This window comes from Dendropsophus ebraccatus, chromosome 11 (assembly GCF_027789765.1).
Source record: "Dendropsophus ebraccatus isolate aDenEbr1 chromosome 11, aDenEbr1.pat, whole genome shotgun sequence".
Classification (NCBI taxonomy): domain Eukaryota; kingdom Metazoa; phylum Chordata; class Amphibia; order Anura; family Hylidae; genus Dendropsophus; species Dendropsophus ebraccatus.
In genome coordinates, this window is record NC_091464.1 from 70,135,956 (window position 1) to 70,155,957 (window position 20,002).

A 20,002-nucleotide genomic window follows, 5' to 3' on the forward strand; every position below is an offset into this window, starting at 1 on the left:
ACTTCATGCAGGACATACAGCAGTTGATAAGTACTGGAAGACTTAAGATTTTACAAATAGAAGTAATTTAGATATCTATATAAGTTTCTGACACCAGTACCTCTTCAAGAGAGTCTTGTTCTCACAGACTTGGCTATATACAGTATTACACAATTAGGCAGGGGTACAGTTTAACCCACTCCAGGCACTGGACTTAAAACTATCAAATTTTCATTTCCACAAATTCACATTTGGACATTTTCTTGCTTTGTTGCTTTAAAATTGGGGAAAATCAACTCATTCCTATCTTCTCACCAATAGACCCACCTAAGTCTCCTCCTTGGTTGAACTTGTAGTCACATGTATTATTTCAGACGCAGTAATGTTCATCAGTAAATTAATTAATTTTAGTTTTACTTTGAATAAGATCTGAACATTTTTGCATATCAGATTTATACAGAATTTCTTAAAATTCGAAGGGATCCCAATCTCCCTGGTCTCCTCACAGCTAATGATATAACAAAACATTTGTAGAAGGGGCGATCTAATCACCAGCTTTTTATCCTCCTACAATGGGGGATATTTAAAGCTAAAGAACTGCTGAACATGTTGGAAATTTAAAGGTAATTGCAAATTATAACAAAAATCAATATGTAACAAATGGCAATGCTTTAGTAATTTATTGCAGCCATGTGGGTTACAGAACGGGAAAAATCAATGGTAATTACTGGGAGGTTTAGGCTAAAGCACCAATGAGAAGTATTTATTCATCATTCATTATTTATTATACTTTTTAGCTCTTAACAACAATCTACCTTTTTTTTTTTTTCAATTTTGCAGGAGAAGCTCTGTGGGATTTGGGGGGTTTTGGTGGCCGCACTATGGAAATAGTCCTTGTAAATGTGAGTTTAGACAGATTTACTGGTGCCCTTCTGTACATGCTAAGGCATATTCTGATATGATTTGGGTGTAAGGAACCATTGTTACATTTGTCAGTAGGAGGGGAACCTTGGTTGGTCCCATTCCCATTAATGTCAATTAGTAGCAACCTCTGCAAACACCCCCCCCCCCTTCTTAAATATCTATTGGAGAAATAACCCAGTGGCCATTGGAAGGGTATAGTGGCTTCCTGTCCTGACATTATAGTGATGGTCCCATTTTTATTAATGTTTAACACAATTCTGTTATGCACATTATGTGACTAATTTGAATGTAAATGAATAATGCAACATAATTATTTGACTGGGGATACCTTTATTTAAAAGTCAAAGGATACATTGGCCCTTATTTTCTATTGTTTTCTGCTCTCTGGTGGTGGATTTACTATTGTGGCTCATGGGCTATGGTAATTTTGGTGCTACCTGTCTGTAATATGCTGGTTGTCTAGGTCATGGTTGTTCCTTCTCCAATTGATATACTGGGACAGCGGTAATCCCTGTGGGCAGTTACTTACCCCGGTTTTGCAGTGCATACGCACAGATGCACTCTCCTTCGGGTTGACTGAGGTTGACCTGCGTTCTCCTGGGAAGTGCTTTAACTTATATTTACGTATATATAGAGTCACCTTATATAAGTGTATATATAGATGCACTCTCCTTTGGCACATAGAGGCGGTCTGTGTGTACCATGCCATGACACTTCTGAGCATAGTGAAGTGTAATGTGATTTTCCGTCAGCTTCCATGTATGCACCAGTGTTTCGGAAGCCAGGTAACATCAACCCAGGTCCATATATAAATAACTTGAAAATGTACCCGGCGCTGCCTGGGTATAAAGTTTCAGTGTGTTAATTAGATTTATTCTAAGGTGCCCAGGAGGCCAATCTATGTCCTTGTTTTTCTGTTTAAGGGAAAATCGCCAGTAGCCCTATATGCCCCTATATACCCGACAATTCAGCACTGTTTATGTAAATTGTAGCTTATGCACATTAGAAATAAACTAAAAACTTCAAACATCCATCCTGTATACCTGTAGTGTATAGTTGGGAGGGGTGGGGGGGCTGTATATCTGTAGTGTATAGTTGAGGGGGTCCTGTATACCTGTAGTGTGTAATTGTGTGTGTGGGGGTGTATACTTGTAGTGTATAGTTGAGGGAGGACCTTTTTACCAGTAGTGTATAATTGGGGGGGGGCTGTGTACCTGTACTGTATAGTTTGGGAAGTACTGTATACCTGCAGTGTATAGCTGGTAGAGGTCCTGTGTACCTGTACTGTATAGTTGAGGGTCCTGTATACCTGTAATATATAGTTGGTGAAGGTGCTGTGTACCTGTAATGTATAGTTGGTGGAGGTCTTCTATACCTGTAGTTTATAGTTTGAGGGTCCTGGATACCTGTAGTTTATGGTTGGTAGAGGTCTTGTATACCTGTAGTGTACAGTTTGGGGGTCCTGTATACCTGTAGTGTATAGTTGATGGAGGTCCTGTATACCTGTAGTGTATAGTTTGGGATCCTTTAAACCTGTAGTATAGAGTTGGTGGGGGGCCTGTATACTTGTAGTATAGAGTTGGTGGAGGTGCTGTATACCTGTAGTATAGAGTTGGTGGAGATCTTATATACCTGAAGTATATAGTTCGGGGGTCCTGTATACCTGTTGTGTATAGTTTGAGGGACCTGTATACCTGTAGTATATAGTTGGTGGAGTTCCTGTATACCTGTAGTGTATAATTTTGGGGTCCTGTATACCTGTAGTGTATAGTTAGTGGGGGTGCTGTATACCTGTAGTGTATAGTTTGGGGTCCTGTATACCTGTAGTATATAGTTGATGGAGGTCCTGTATACCTGTAGTGTATACTTTTGGGGTCCTGTATACCTGTAGTGTATAGTTGGTGGAGGTCCTGTATACCTGTAGTGTATAGTTTTGGGGTCCTGTATACCTGTAGTGTTCTGTAGTATATAGTTTGGGGGTCCTGTATACCTGTACTGTATAGTTTGAGGGTCCTGTATACCTGTAGTATACAGTTGGTGGAGGTTCTGTATACCTGTAGTGTATAGTTTGGGGTCCTGTATACCTGTCGAATATAGTTGGTGAAGTTCCTGTATACCTGTAGTGTATAGTTTTGGGTCCTGTATACCTGTAGTATAGAGTTGGTGGGGGTGCTGTATACCTGTAGTATAGAGTTGGTGGAGGTCCTGTATACCTGTAGTGTATACTTTGGGGTCCTGTATTCCTGTCGTATATAGTTGGTGGAGGTCCCGTACACCTGTAGTGTATAGTTTTGGGGTCCTGTATACCTGTAGTGTCCTGTATACCTGCAGGGTCGTATTTACCATTAGGCACTCATGGTCTGCCTAGGGCAGCACCTTGCATGGGCGCAGCACCAGGGAGCAGAGGGAAGGAAACAACTTTTAAATTTTTTTTATTTTTCTAGTCACAGTGTGGCCGTATTGGTCAGGTCTGGTATAGCGATGTTTTCTAGTCACAGTATGGTGGTATTGGTCAGGTGTGGTATGGAGGTGTTATCCAGTCACACTATGGTGGTATTGGTCAGGTCTGGTATGGCGGTGTTATCCAGTCACAGTATGGCAGTATTGGTCAGGTCTGGTATGGCAGTGTTATCCAGTCACAGTGTGGTGGTATTGGTCACGTCTGGTATGGCAGTGTTATCCAGTCACAGTGGGGCGGTATTGGTCAGGTCTTGTATGGCGGTGTTATCCAGTCACAGTGTGGCGGTATTGGTCAGGTCTTGTATGGCGGTGTTATCCAGTCACAGTGTGGCGGTATTGATCAGGTCTGGTATGGCGGTATTGGTCAGGTCTGATATGGTGGTGTTAAATGTGACCTCTGGAGCTATTATCTACCAATCTCTCATGATACTAATTGGTGAGTGAGGATGGGGCGTCCTCAGGTTTAGTGCTTAGGGCAGCAGCTGGTAATATGGCCCTGTATACATGTACTGTATATATGGAGTAGGGGGTCCTGTATACATGTACTGTATAGATGGAGTAGGGGGTCCTGTATACAAGTAGTGCCCTGTATATACATGTACTGTATAGATGGAGTAGGGGGTCCTGTGTACATGTACTGTATAGATGGAGTAGGAGGCCCTGTATACATGTACTGTATAGATGGAGTAGGGAGTCCTGTATACAAGTACTGTATAGATGGAGTAGGGGGCCCTGTATACATGTACTAAATAGATGGAGTAGGGGGTCCTGTATACATGTACTGTATAGATGGGGTAGGGGGTCCTGTATACATGTACTGTATAGATGGAGTGGGGGGTCCTGTATATATGTACTGTATAGATGGAGTAGGGGGTCTACCAGTTATTACTGTGGATGTTGTGAGGCAGCTGGCCCTAGCACCCATTGCTCCCTGTGAAAATGAAAGCAGTAATCCTATTGGTTGCTAAGGCTCCCAACTGCCATTTACTGCTGGGCAAAGCTGCAGCTAATTATATTACCTGTGTGTGCAGTGAGGAGATTTTCCCATTCATGTCTATGGGGCGCTCTTCCCCCTCCCCCTCCCCTCCTGTACATCTGGCAAGGATAATACCTAAAACCTAAACGCTAAAACCTTCCCAGGCACCCGATGTATCTGTGTGCCATATTTGGGTTCAAACTGTTCAGGCGTTTGGAAGTCTATATGGGACAGACAGACAGACAGACTTTAATTTTTATGATATACTGTAGATGACCTGCATATTAATGTTAGACAACTCACAAGGAAGCAAACAGAATGTGCATTGGGGTACAGGCAATGTTGGTGATAGCATGTGATTACCATGTAATATATGTGTGGCAATACCACAGTAGTCCGTTGTTCATGGTTGGATGCACCTTTGCGGCTTACTTTAGGGGTTACAATTTGCTGTATATTCAGATCACCATGATCGGATACATCCCCAAAAGCAGTGTCCTATTTAGAATCAATGAAATAATAAAGTATGGGCACCTTTCTGTGCATATACTGGACAGTACAGCGCTAATTACCATATATTGCTACAATGGATATATAGGTTGCCCAAATATCATATGGGAATAATAAATGGATAGGGAGCATTTATGGCATATCCTGTGGACATTGAAATCCAATGTGTAATAGAAAATTGTCAAACTTTTTATAATATGCCTAAATACAAAAGGCAGTGTCCTATATAGAGCATTACAAAAGGGGAATATTCCTTTATGCGACTTGTGCCCACAGCATGCATACAGCCTTAAATGAAGGTTACACCAGAAAAATATTCCAAGAAAATTGTGCAAAGTTCTCAAAATTAGATGCAAAGTAAAGTTCATATTCAGCAAATACATAGTTTAGCCACAAGGTTTCATTGTGATTAATGCATTGTTCCTTCTCAGAAGTATCGTGTACTGTACATACATAACAGGGAACAAGGCTAAATAAAGGTTGTCCTATTTTGTAGCAGCTAAGTTTACGTCATGCATTACTGCTTACTCGTAGGTTTGTTTTTTAGCTATTCTGGGTAGATAATTCCTCCTGCAGCACTGTAGATGGTAATTCATTACAAAGAAAAGTTACAAAATAAATGTGCTGGTTTTTGTAAAGTAACGTACACCCCCTCCCCATTCCCCCCAAACCATTGGTACCGTTCAATTGCTTAGAGTAAATCCTTCTCAGTCGTTTGACTTAAAATCCACCTGGTGCCATGGATGGAATGAAAAATGTTCTTTTATTCATGAGTAACGGAGTCAATGAGGTGTGTGCCCTAGGCCTGCAACACCTCTCCTCCTTCTTCCTCCCTTCTTCCTCATCTTTAGTTCTGCCCCTTGGCTGTACTTCTTCTATTCAGCCCTGGTAATAATAATAGCACTGTTAGCGCTGTGAAGAGTGACTGCAAAGTGGAGCCTGTACCTCTCACAGAGCTTGCACTGTTCAAATAACGGATCCTGAACATTGGTGAACATAGCAGACTATAGATGGTAGCCTAGAACAAGAAGCTTGGCCACATCAGTGCCCGTGCCAATTCCGATCGCTCCAGCACATGCACAGTATTATTACCAGGGCTGAATACAATGTATATCGCCAGGGGCAAAACTAAAACATAAGGGGGGCAGGAGGAAAAAGAAGAAGAGGCATTGCAGGCCTAGCTCATGGACACTCTAGGCCACACCTCATTGACACCACTGCTTATGAATTAAAGAATCGTTTTCACTCCAACCATGTGCACCAGGTGAATTTTGAGTCGAACGACCGAGAATGATTTACTCATAGCAATCAAACATTACCAATAGTTTGGAGGGGGGTGGGTTGTGAGATTACCTTTAAACCGAGACCCTGCTGTTACCATGCAACACTGGACACACTTTCCCACAACCCCTTTTGCTTGGCGGCTAAGTGGCATTGTAGTTTAACTGAGCATTCCTGGGCCATCTTAAAGGGAATGTGTCACTTACAGATACTAAAAATTGTTCGGTTATTCTAATCTGTTTCTATTTTCTGACTGTGGTTTGATTTATTTCACTTTTTGTACATTTGTACACTGTACATTTGTTATGGGGGCTGCCATATTGCCTAAGCTGTTATTACCAGCATTTAGTAACATGCTTTACAGCAAGCCTCATGGACATAGACCACAACAGAGTCTGTCCCTTAAGATTAATGTTAAACATTACTGAGCATGCTCTGTGACCTTTGAAGAGGTCATTCCACAAGGAGCTGCTATTATCTCCTCTGGTGCTTGTCTCCTACTGGTGTCACATGATGCTGCAATGCTGTACAAATCACTTTACAGCAGTCTCCTCTTATCACTACAGACAGGACAGGAAGTCTCAGCTTAGTTTACTTAAATACTCTACCCTTACCTGTGTCCGGTGCTGACACCCTATCCCTTTATTTAACTTTTTACATGGCATATCACTGAAAATAACACACTAATTCACATTTATTTGATTCTGGTCTGTACTGCCTGACTTAGAAAGAACAGTGCCATGGGGGCCCAAACTAAACCTTTGTGCCAGGGGCCCTTAGCTATGCCACTGGCAGTTTTGTCTCGTATTGCCCCAGGACAGGGTAAGGGTCCTATTCCGCGGGCCGATGGGGGCCCAATCAATAAGGTAAATCGTTTACTGGGCCTATTTCATGGCCTGATAATCCTTTAGCGAGGGCTGCAGGGACATCGTTACTGATGTCCTTGCAACCCTTCTTCAAACATCACACATTACCTAAGCATGTGGCAGAGCTTCTTCTGTGCTCCTTCTTCCTCCCGGTCCTCCGCGCAGCAGCAACTTCGGTGTGGCCTGTCTGGGCCGACAGACCTCTCAGCCAATCACTGGCCGCGACAGCCCTGGCCAATTATTGGCTGAGCGGTCTGTCAGCTAAGACAGGCCGCACCGAAGCTGCTGCTGCTGCTGCGTGCGGGACCGGGAGGAAGAAGGAGTGCAGGAGAAGCTCTGCCACATGCTTAGGTAATGGTAAAGGTATGGTGCTGCTGAAATCGTCAGTCACCGGCCGCACACTGCTGTACCACGCAGCGATGCACAGTTGGTGCTTGATGATTTTAGGTTTGAACCTAAATAAACGATCAGCCGCTGACACGATCAGCCGCTGATCGTTGTCTCTATTCCATGGAGCGATGATCGGCTGATTCTTCTGATTATCGCTCTGTGGAATAGACCCCTAAGACCTTAACCTTGTGGTCATTTAAGCAATGATTTTTCACATTTTTATATTCTCAGAAAACATTTTGTTTATCGTCACCAAAACTTTCAGTACCAAGTGAGCAGAGAACAGAAAATTACCATTAGCCATGGATTCATTTAGTCTTTTAAAAAATTTTCCACTTTCCAAGTGTTCCTCGAAATAGTCTGAAATGAGAATCTGGACTGTCTCCTTCAAAACTTCTCCTGGGAACACTTGGAAAGTTTTTAAGACTACATGACTTCTGATTCATTCAACTGGAGTCCAACAGATGACGTGGCTGTACATTTTTGTACACCTGCCTTCAATCTATAATAATTTTTTGTATCAGCCAGGTATCTATGGTACTTACTCCACAGTTATAATAACCATGTTCATACATGACCACGATGATTCCCTTAATGTTCTGCCCTCCCCGCACTCCCTCTCCTCTATCTCTCTGATTAATTGACATGACTCGGCTTCCAATGCTGACCCCTGCCTAAACCTCCATGATGTGGCCTGCATTCATATTGCGGTACACATGCGGTAAGTGAAGAATAGATCCAAGTGTTTGACCAAAAAGCTCCACATCACTCCGGCGAGGGCTTCTGCCTGTAAAACAAACAACTGTTCCCTGTGTCTTTTGAATACATCATTTCACCTTCACAATATCGCTAGACCCCATTCCATTTCATTATAATTACATTAACACAACTAGAAGCTCTTAGAAGGCAAAAAATCCATTGATTTTTAATATTACCAGCAACAGATAACAGAGGCCTCGCCAGTAATTACGACTAATGTAATTTAAATGTCTATAAAACTGTTCTCCGAGCTCTTATTGTGACGGCACATGCTTGATATGATCTGTTGCTGAACTTTTGAGTGTTTGCGCAATATTAGGTTGTTCTATGTTCACAAAACTGAACAAATTAACAAATCGGGTCGTACAGTGATATATTAAATGTTTTACAGATGAGAATATCCCTTTAAGGAATGGCGGAAACGGAGGCAAATTTATGGCCCTTATTTTCTGTAGTGACAGTATTCTAAAAATAATGCTGAAACCTTGAGATGCAAGTAACTGTGACCTATAAGCAAAACCCTTGAAACTATATATATATTGCCTTGTTTTGGTGCACTGGAAGTGGGACTACAGCCCCTCAGGCGCACCAGTCTGCCCCTGATACTTCTAACCTACTGATTTTCCCTTTAACTGGCTCATGGATATATATTTCTCAACTGTACAGCTAAGCAACTATGTACTGTAAGGCCATGTTCACACATTGTGAAACACCGTCCATTCTGTGACCGGGCCGGTTTACAGAATGGCCGGTATTACTGAAGATCATCCCGGCCGATACTGCAGTACTGGCTGGATGGTCTTCATTTGTGGTGAATTCTAATGTGCCACACCCGTGAGCGGCCACATCCCATTTACCGCTGCACACAATGGAACATGCAGCCGGAGCCACATGCTCCATTGTGTGAACTGGCAGTTCTGTGCGGCCGCTATTCAATTAATAGTGGCCGCACAAAACTGACACGTCAGTTTTTTGTATGGCCGGTTAGAATCCCGTCCAGCGTGTATACTATGTATACTGTGGATCCCATTCATGCACATACAACGTATGTTTTGTATAAATCATGGCCTTTGTTGCAAATTGCAACAACGGCTGTGATTTATACAAAACATACGTTGTGTGAACATTGCCTAAGGACGCAAAAATATAAGCAGCAAAACATGACGCAGGTATAACAGACCCTGACCAGACCCCATACCTTTTTCCTTCCAACTCCACCCACCACCCACCGGGCCACCTTGAAGAAGACACCAAGATTTATTTGGAAAAAAGTGGCCACAGCAGCTAATTTATTAACATAAAACAAATATTAACCCTAGCACCAGGCCCAAAATGACCCAGTGTACTGCCCAAAATGTGATCTTTGCGCTTTCATTTTTTCCTCCTCCCCTTCTAAGAGCTCTAGCACTCTCAGTTTTCTATCTACAAGCCATGTAAGTGCTTGTTTATTACAGGAATAGTTGTACTGTGTAATGGCGTCTTTCATTTTACCATAACATGTATGACGGATTCCCAAATATATTATTTATGAAGATATAAATAGGTGAAATAATAAAAAAGAATGCATTATGGTAACGTTTGGGGGGTTCCTGTGTCTACGTAATGCACTATATGGTAAAAGCGGCATTATACTATTATTCTATAGGTCAGTCCTAACACAACCACATGCAGGTTTACACAGATTCTCTGTTATAATATTTTTTTTATTAAATCCTTTTTTTTGGCAATTAATTATTAAAAAAATGGGCCTATTGTGACACTTATAACTGTTTTATTTTTTTCACCTACGGGGCTGTATAGGTTGTCATTTTTTCCGTCATGATCTCTAGTTTTTATTAATACCATATTTGTGAAGATCAGAAGCTTTGATCACTTTATATTAATTTTTTTTATATATACTGTAACATAAACTTGGTAAAAGGATGGGTAGTGAAATTAAGCCAAAAGCAATATCTTGGTTAGGTAAAGCTACAAAGGAGTTGGGATGAAAGGATATATGGGGTATTGGTAGACCTGATACTCCAGGGTATACATGCACTGATAAATCACATAAAACATTATCTAGAATTGATCTGGCATTGGGGAATGATACATTTTTAGAGATAGTGGATAAAATGGAGTTAGGGGTAGGCTGTTTTTCCGATCACGTGCCCTTGATAGTTTACTTTGGGGTAGAGAGAGAGTGGAGAAATAGGTCTATACAGATTAATCCCATGTGGTTGAAGCTTATAGAGGTAGATTTAAAAAAGAAGATAGAAGATTTTTTTAGGGTTAACACTAACTCCGCTAGCCCAAATATAGTATGGGAGGCATGGAAAGCAACGCTCAGGGGGACACTTTTCAGCAAAATAGTGGCCTTTAAAAGGCGGCATCGGGATAAAGAAAACCAGATACATAGTGTTTTAATTAGTAAACAGTTAGAATATATAAATAATCCAAATTTGAGGAATTGGGATGGATGAGAGAGAGACAGAGTGGAGATGATCTCTTCGGGTAAAATAGAGGCTAAGAAATTCTTTGATTCTGTTAAGGGAGGAGTAGAAGGGGATAGTCCGGGACGATATTTGGCAAGGTTAATTCAGGCCAATCAGAGCAAGAACAATATTGAGGCCCTAAAAGATAATAAGGGAATAATAACATTTACCAAACAGATTAAAGAAGTGTTTGTAAAATATTATAAAGATTTGTATACATCAAAAGCTGCTTATTCAGAAGGAGAGTTGGAGGCATATTTAGAAGAGATTCCACTAGCCCAGATATCAGAAGAACAAAAAAATTTTTGGGATGACCCCTTATCAGTGGATGAATTAAGGAGAGCAGTTGAGGGGATGGTGAGTAGTAAGGCCCCGGGCTCAGATGGACCCCCCATCGAGATCTATAAGAATACGCTCCCGGAAAGGACGAACACCCAAGTCATTGCCTCCCGACGTGGACGCGGGTCCAAGACATACCACCAACTCCCAGCCACCGAACCACTGCCACATCCTGGAAGAAGCCCAGCTGACGACCGGATATCTGTCCGCTGCGCTCTACCCGCCACATAGGAGTGGCCAATAATCCACACCAGATAAGGCCTATCTGAAACAAAACAAAAACATAGGGAAAAACCGACACAAATTATCCGAGCGCAGACCCCCAAAACTAAACAAGATAAGACCTTTAATGCCCCGACTTCTACCGGCTATGCGCCGCACAACGTCAACCCCCAAACCCCAACTTGCTGCCTTCGTTGCTGTCCCAATCCAAAATGAATACGGAGCAAATGCCGTCTCATCCAAACCCAAAGCCAAGAGAGACTGCCGAAAAACCGCAGTAAACTGAAAACAAGAAAAAAGGCACCACCCACATGCTGCAACAACGGGTCTCTGCCCTCCCCCTGAACCACCAAATAACACCGCAAACAGTGCACAGGACAGGCTTGGGACCCAGACACCTCTCTCAAAAGAACCATCTGACCCCGACCAACCTGATCTCCTGATCCAAAAAAACACCTTATCACTCTCCCGCAACAAACCCCCAGGCCGCCTACCCGAAGGAGACACTCCCCAACTCCCCAACAGCTCCCCAACTCTCAGTGCACCAAAAAAAGCCCAAGAAAATGCCAGACTAAACAACAACACCTCCCCCTCTGAAAACCACGAAGAGCCTGCACCACTAAGTAATCCTTAGTGACGTCACTAAACCCCTCATCCTAAACCCAAAACCCAACACCGACACAAAACGATGTACCCTAGCCATCGACCAGCCGTCAGCGGCCACACAACCCAACCAACCCAGCACCGCTACAGCACGCTCCCCGTCCGACTGCACAACTCCCCAATTCGCCAGCCTAGCTTCCCATTCCGCCCAAGCAACAGAATAGGACCGCCAAGTACAGTACTTGCTGCCAAAGACAACCGGATAAGATCCCTTGCCGTCAACAAACAAAACTCCAGAGATGATGAGGGCAGGCGATCCCCTCCACTGCGGCCTCCGGAGCCAAGGAACGAAAACACTCCCACTGCTGATTAGAAAGAAAATCAGCCACAGTATTAGAAACCCCGGGCACATGCACCGCCACCACCCACGCATTCAATGACAAATAACACAACACAAACTGCCAACGGAGACGTTCTAAAGGCGGGAAAGAGGCCGAGCCAGAGTTAATGGCCATAACCACAGGAGGGTTATCACAGTAAAAACGGACCTTCTGGTCCGGGAACCTCGCCCTTCACACCGTGAAAGTCACCCCGATGGGAAACAACTCCAGCAGGGCCAGGTTCTGCACCAAACCGGACTTAACCCATGACCGCGGTCATGACCCAGCACACCATTCCCCCTGACATTACACCCCAAACCTTACACTGCCCGCCGCATCAGTAAACAACTCCCAGTCAAAACTGTCGACCCCTGGGGCAATGATCAAGGACCTACGTTGTAGCTCTCCAAAACCCCACCCAAATGGCCAGATCACCGCAATGATCGCGAGTCAGGCGTACAAAATGGTGAGGCGCCCGCACACCCGCCCTCGCCCCGCCAAACATTGACAAAAAACATGACCCATGGGCATAATCCTGCAGGCAAATTCAATTTGCCAAGCAGGGATTGGAACTCTCTCAAAGGAATCTTACGCAAAGCCTTAGCCTGCCGCACCTCAACCCTCAGGGCCTCAAATTTATCCTCGGGCAACCTGCACTCCATTCTACAGGAATTAGTAGTGATCCCCAAGAATTTCAGAGCAGTCGCCGGACCCTCTGTTTTTTCCTGGACCCCCTGAACCCTGAACTTGCCCACAACCCAATCCATCGTAAGCAACAACGAACAACACACTGGGGAACACGAGGGGCCGATGAAAAGGAAGTCATTCAAATAATAAATGACCGATTCCAAGTTCGCCACATCCCGCACCACCCATTCCAAAAACGAACTAAATGCCTTGAAATAAGCGCACAAGGAACAACCCATAGGAAGGCACCTGTCCACTTAAAAAAAAAAACTCCCCAAAACAACCCAATAACCGCATGCTGTCGGGATGCACTGGAAGCAATCAAAACGCCACCTCGATGTCTGTCTTAGCCATGAGAGCCCCAGGCTTATACTGCCGAACCCACGCCACAGCCGCGTCAAACGACGTATAAACGACCGAACAGAGCTTGGGGTTGATACCATCGTTAACTGACCGCCCATGCGGGTGCGACAAATAATGAATCAGCCAAAACTTTTTCAGCTCCTTCTTGGGGAGCACCAAATCAGGCAAGGGGCGTGCCTCAAAAGGGGCCATCATCCTACCCAAGGCCACCTCCTTAGCCAGCTTTTCACATACCACCAAAGGATACTGCACCGAAAAAGGCACCTCATAAGGAGGGACAGGGATTACAAAACCATGAACAAAACCGTCCAACAGTAAAACCGCCTTAGCCCTATCTGGAAACCTGTTGAGGAACAGCCGCATCGTGGCCACCCTCACCGGGGTCTCCCCCCTGACCAGGACTGCCAAAACCCTGCCCTTTTCCCCTCTTAAAGCACTGGGCGGACCCATGGGATGAACCCCCACATGTGCCACAGGCAAGCTCAAGTTTTCAGGCCGATCCGTACCTGCACTGACCCCTGTTAAAGAGCCAGCACAATCCGGATTTGCCACCCCCGACTGAGGGGCTTTACCCACCGCCCCGGACTGGCCAGCAGAGCCCAACCCCTCTGAAAAGGGCTGACCGAACCGCGCCATCCCCATCACACGCAACCAATGTCCTTCTGGCAAATGTCCTTCTGGTCCCATCGGATACTAGTGTGAACCGCCTTATGCTGCCGGAATTGCTCATCATACCGAAGACAAAACTGAACCCCCGTACACACCATAAGCCACTCCAACAGTCCAAAATAACAGAATAAAGCAGAGTAATTCTGAGGTGCCTTGTCACTCATCACGCCCAGAGAACGCCTGGAGCCAATTGGTAAACGTTTGAGGAATAAGCCGCCACCGGCGCTTTTCCTCCTCCATCTTCTTTCTCTCAAAACTCTTTCCTTTATCTAAATTAAATTTTTCCAGCGGGAGCAGCGAAAAAATGTCAATCATACTCATCCCGCCTGATTTTTTCCCTAACTTCCTGCTTCAGGTGAGCCCCCAAGGGGCCCTTAAAGCAGACATAGACCTCACCCCTCGTCCTATCGTCAATACGCACCCAGTCCACTTCCTTGTCCCGACATCAAAGCCCCCGACGCGACACTCGCCCCAGGGTCAACCCAAGCTGCAACCAGGGAAGAGACCACCCCTCCCCCACCCCTGCAACCTGCCGCCATAAACACCCGAAAACCAGCAAACAACTCCTGCCAACCCCCACACTCACCCCCCCCCCCTCACACCGCTCCTAAAGCCAGGGCCACCCGAAAACGGGACAGTGGGGTGGAGGAGATGGAGAGCGAGCGGGGGAGCAGCTGCAGCCGCAGCTTGCAAGCTCACCACCCGGGACCCCTCGCTAGCGTCAGAAGAATCAGGAGGACAGAGGATGGCCAGGACCTGCTGTTCCAGCCATCGCCGGTCATCAGTGGAGGCAGCCGTCTCCTGGAGGTCGTCCAGCAGCACCGACAGGGACATCAGGTAAAGCAGCAGCACAGCAGCACACTCAGCTCCCTAGCAGATCTCCTCACAAGTGTTGCATAAGGAGAGTGCTAAGGAGAGTGCTAGCCCCTATTTAACTCCTCGTGCTCCACCTCCTCCCACCCCCTAGCAACCCCTTAGCAACTCCAGCTCTCTATCTTGTTCTTCAGTTAACCCTGTCAGGCCTGTTTCCCCCGTAATGGCGGCTTTCCGCTCACTGGGGGGAGGTGTTCACATCCAGCCTTACTAGCTGAACCTATATGCAACATATTGATAATATAATATAAGTATAATATAAGGATAATATAATATAATATTGATATATAATATAAGTTCTAATTAATGCATAGAATGATTATTACCACTTATTTATGATACAGAACATTAATTATTTTTTTTATATTTCCATTACAGGTGGCTGCTGGTCAGACAGCTGATAGGAATGTTCCATTAAAACATTAAAAAGGCTGAAACCATCTTTGAACAATTAGAATACAAGAATAAAGAAAAAAATGTCCTAGTGTATGAGTGACCTTTCTAATTCTTCTTAGCTTCCCCTCCCAGAGAACATCACCAGTTATTATTCACAGCAGTAATTAACAGAAGTATGGGGCAAGATAATGAAAGATCTCAGGAGTTAGCCATTTTTTCTCCTGATATTGGATAAATCATTTCCTGTACACATTTCTTCATGAAAAATAGTGTATTTAATGCACCATGTCATCCTCACATTCCCGGCAATAGTAAGACACCTTAGAATCAGGATGAAAAAAATTTCCACTTAAGTTGGTAGATTAGATAGATAGATAGATAGATAGATAGATATGCACAGATATTCCGCAGCACACCAGCATACGTGGAAAAGGTGAAATATTTATTACAAAAAATGTAAAAAATACAGAGATGCGACATTTCGACCCTCTCACAGGGTCACTTTCAAGCCTGGGAGAGGGTCGAAACGTCGTATTTTTTACATTTTTTGTAATAAATATTTCACCTTTTCCACGTATGCTGGTGTGCTGCGGAATATCTGTGCATACTATTGGGGATCCCCAAGCCGGGGGACTGACTTTGTACAGCACCCGCTTCATGAGTTTTTGGACGTGCGGCTTTCTCCTGTATCTAGATAGATAGATATGGTTGCAAGTATTTAAAAACCAATAAGGAAGCTATACTTACCTCTCCATGCTCCCATAGTTTCCTCCTGCGGGTCTCCGATATCCCCATGAGATGATCTTGCCTCTTCTTCTGAGACTAACTAATCTTAGAGCCCACACAGCTGTCTGTCATTCCCTGGACTAAACGGAAGTGGAAAGAGATTGTCTCAGGGGCAAGCCAGAGACCCATAGGACGACACCGGGGGGACCGTGGAGAGGTAAGTATAGCTTCTTTATTATTTTTTTTACATTCTTGCAATCACATAGCTTTAGTCTTGCATAGCCAGATAACCCCTTTAAAGAGTAACTGTCACTTCAAACAACTTACAAGAGATTATTAGAAAGCCTGTAATAGATTTTATTAGACAAAAGAGCCTTCCTTCTGTACTCTCAAGGCTGTTCCTCTCCACACACACACTCACACATCCTATCTGTTCATTATCAAGGGAAAGCCACCTACAGCAGAGAGAAGCACAGTGAAGATGGATTTAGTCAGTGTCGGACTGGGTTACCTGGGGCCCACCAGAGGAAATGATCCTTGGGGCCCACCAATATAGAACCAGTGAGACACGACACGCTGACCCGCTCCTTCCCTGGATTCATCTGTATCTGTGACAAATCCTTTCTAAATAACATTTTCAGTCAAACTAAAACTCTCAGAAGACTCTACATGTATACAGCTTTCAGAGTATGCTGGGAGTTGTAGTCTCCCAGAGGACAACCCTTTAATAAATCACTGTGTGCAGAGTCTCCTGGTGGCTGCAATCTGTGGGTGACAACCATCAGCTCTGAAGGTCCAGCAATACATCTCTCTACACTATACTACAACTCCCAGCATATCCTGAGGGCTTCAGACTGTCAACTTGGGCCTCGACCGAGTTTACATTACCGACCAGATCCTGTATACTGACCAATATTGCCACTAATACCTGTATACAAGGGGGAAATATTACCGCCACACCACAACTACTACCATCACCACCATATTGTTACTGACCAAATAATTCCACCACATACTGACTAACACCACCACATACTGACTAACACCACCGCATACTGACTAATGTCACCGCTGCTACTGAAGAAAATCCTCTGTACACAGATCACAATCACCTCATACAGTCATATAGAGGTTGCCCCAGCTGTACACAGGTTCTATACACCATATACATCACAGTGCAGTTATATCAGGTGACTCACAGGGGACGTCTTCTCTAATCAGAGATCTTCCCTTTTCATCTTGTTCTTCTTCTGCCCTGGGCCATTATCAGAACTTCTCTGAATCCACAGAATCTGCCAGACAGACATATTAGGCTCCTTATACTGGCACCATCCTCATCTCTATACTAACTGCACATCTGTATTGGTCCCTATACACCCTCGTTTAGTGGGTAGGCTGTCTATGTGACCCCCTTATAGTATATGCTCCCTCCGTATAGCCTCCTTATAGATGCCCCCCTGTATTATCCCCCTATAGATGGTACCTCTGTATTATGCCCCTTATAGATTCCCCCTGTATTATCCCCCTTATAGATGCCCCCCTGTATTATCCCCTCATAGATGGCCCCCTATAGATGCCCCCTGTATTATCCCCCATATAGAGGGTCCCCCCCTGTATTACCCCCCTTATAGATGGCTTTCCCCCTGTTATCTCCCTTATAGATGGTCCCCCCCTGTGTTATCCGCCTTATAGATGGTCTCCCCCCCGTGTTATCCCCCTTGTAGATGCCTCCCCTGTGTTATCCCCTTTATAGATGGTTACCCCCGTGTTATCCCTCTTATAGATGGTCTCCCCCCTGTGTTATCCCCCTTATAGATGGTCCCCCCTGTGTTATCCCCCTTATAGATGGTCTCCCCCACTGTGTTATCCCCCTTATAGATGGTCTCCCCCACTGTGTTATCCCCGTTATAGATGGTTACCCCCGTGTTATCCCCCTTATAGATGGTCTCCCCCCTGTGTTATCCCCCTTATAGATGGTCCCCCCCTGTGTTGTCCCCCTTAGAGATGGTTTCCCCACTGTGTTATTCCCCATATAGATGGTCTCCCCCCTGTGTAACCCCCCTTATAGATGGTCTCCCCCCCCCCCCGGTGTAATCCCCCTTATAGATGGTCTTCCCCTGCGTTATCCCCCTTATAGATGGTCTCCCCCCGTGTTATTCCCCATATAGATGGTCTCCCCCCCTGTGTAACCCCCCCTTATAGATGGTCTCTCTCTCTCGCCTCCCCATGTTATTACCCTTATAGATGGTCCCCCCCTGCATTATCCCCCTTATAGATGGTCTCCCCCGTTTCATTCCCCATATAGATGGTCTCCCCCCGTGTTATTCCCAATATAGATGGTCTCCCTCCTGCGTTATCCTCCTTATAAATGGTCTCCCCGCCCCCCCGTGTTATCCCCCTTATAGATGGTCTCCCCCCTGCATTATCCCCCTTATAGATGGTCCCCCCCATGTTATTCCCCATATAGATGGTCTCCCCCCCACGCATCATCACTAAGTCAGTGTGCACCAGGGCCGATATTTCCGGCAGAGAGAGAGTGTCTCTAACACACGCTCCCTCTGCCGAAAGTCTCTGCCGTCGGCACACACTTAGCTCAGTGATGATGCGTGCGCCGGCCGGGAAACAGGGAGCCGAAGAGCGGCCGGGGGCCAGGGTACCTCTTTTGACCGCAAGCGAAAAACTTGCGGTCACAAGAGGACAGGAGCAGTGTGGCGGGGTCCGGGGGGGGGGCGCCGTCATTCAAGGGAGCTTTGCTGTCACCTGACTGGGTAAGTGAGGGCCCAGTCAGGTGACAGCATTGCTAGATGGGCAGCGCTGTCACTGTCGGGGGGCCCTGCCGTCCGACAGTGACAGTGTGCTGTGTTGGGGACTGGGGCCTACCGGAGAATCCTCCGGTGGCCCAGTCCGACACTGGATTTAGTCTATGGAAGGTGAAGGGGACAAGGGGAATGAGTGAGCAGGTAGATCTGAGAAACAGCCTGTGTAATGTGCAGACTTTGTGGCCAGAGAAAACTGCTCAGTGCTGGTCTGGGAACTGAGGAAGGATTCCAGGATATTGTTTTAAGTGTCTTTATAGTGTATAGGAGGCAGCACAGAGGCTAGTCTGAGCATAGGGAAAGCAAAAACAGGGATTGAGATTGCAGGGTGGTAGCCAGAGGGAATATGGCATAAGCTAGTGATAGAATGCGCAAATATAGTCTTGCTTCTCATATACATACACAGGACAGCACATCCTGAAAAGAAGGGCCGGCGTCAGCACAGGGCTTTCCAGGATAGGGCCCACTGTGCCTCTAGAGGCCCAGAGAGGGAGAGTGGCCCAGTGTTCTAATGTTCAGCCCACTCACTGTAGTCAGGGGCCTAACTAGAAATGGCTGGGCCCCATAGCAAACTTTTGATTGGGCCCCCTCTCAAGACTGTTCACAAATCCATCAAGTGTAGTCCTGACAAGCTCTTGCAGTTAAAGGGATATTTGTAGCACCAAGGAGGCCTGCTCCACCACCGGATGCTGCAAATGATGACGGCTCAGGGGGCCCGGGATGTTGAAGGAGTGGGCCACAGGGCCCCCTGATGCGGTGGGCCCAACAGCAGTCTCAATGGCTGCTACAGTGGTAGTTACACCCTTGACTGTAGTGTGGGCTGAGGGGCTGAACATCAGAAGACACAGGAGATGGAGCAGGAGAGAGAGTAGGGTAAAGGACCTGATTACATGACCTGGAGGTCCTCATCCCTACAGTGTGGAGAGCAGCCCGACAAAGAGGAAGAGGGAGAAGACTGGGCTGTAAGTGTAGTTTGTCAGCGCCAGTCAGTCAGCATCTGTGTCAGTCAGTCAGTGTCCCTCATTCAGTCTGTGTCCATAAGTAACAGCAACAGAATCCTCCATTCCACAACTGGGTCCAATGGGCGCAGGTCCAGGTTAAAAAGCAGGGCAAAATAAAGTACTAAAAATTTATTTAAAAAAAAACGACACAACGCGTTTCAGGATCGCACCAATCCTTTTCTCATGTGTCTGACCTCAGGTCAGACACTTGAAAAAGGGATTGGTGCGATCTTGACCTGCGCCTGTTGGACCCAGTTGTGAAGTGGAGGAATCTGTTGCTCTTACTATCCCATTGTGGTTGCCTGGGA

The 20,002-nt window shown here is 45.5% G+C and overlaps 1 long non-coding RNA gene across 1 annotated transcript in view; it reads left to right on the top strand.

Moving 5' to 3' along the window:
* Window positions 1-15,219, top strand: part of LOC138767984 (uncharacterized) — a 67,218-nt gene extending 51,999 nt beyond the window's left edge. The window contains exon 3 of the long non-coding RNA XR_011358895.1: window positions 15,134-15,219. This is a non-coding gene — a long non-coding RNA (uncharacterized lncRNA). The remainder of the gene's footprint in view (window positions 1-15,133) is intronic.
* Window positions 15,220-20,002: the final 4,783 nt, after the last annotated feature.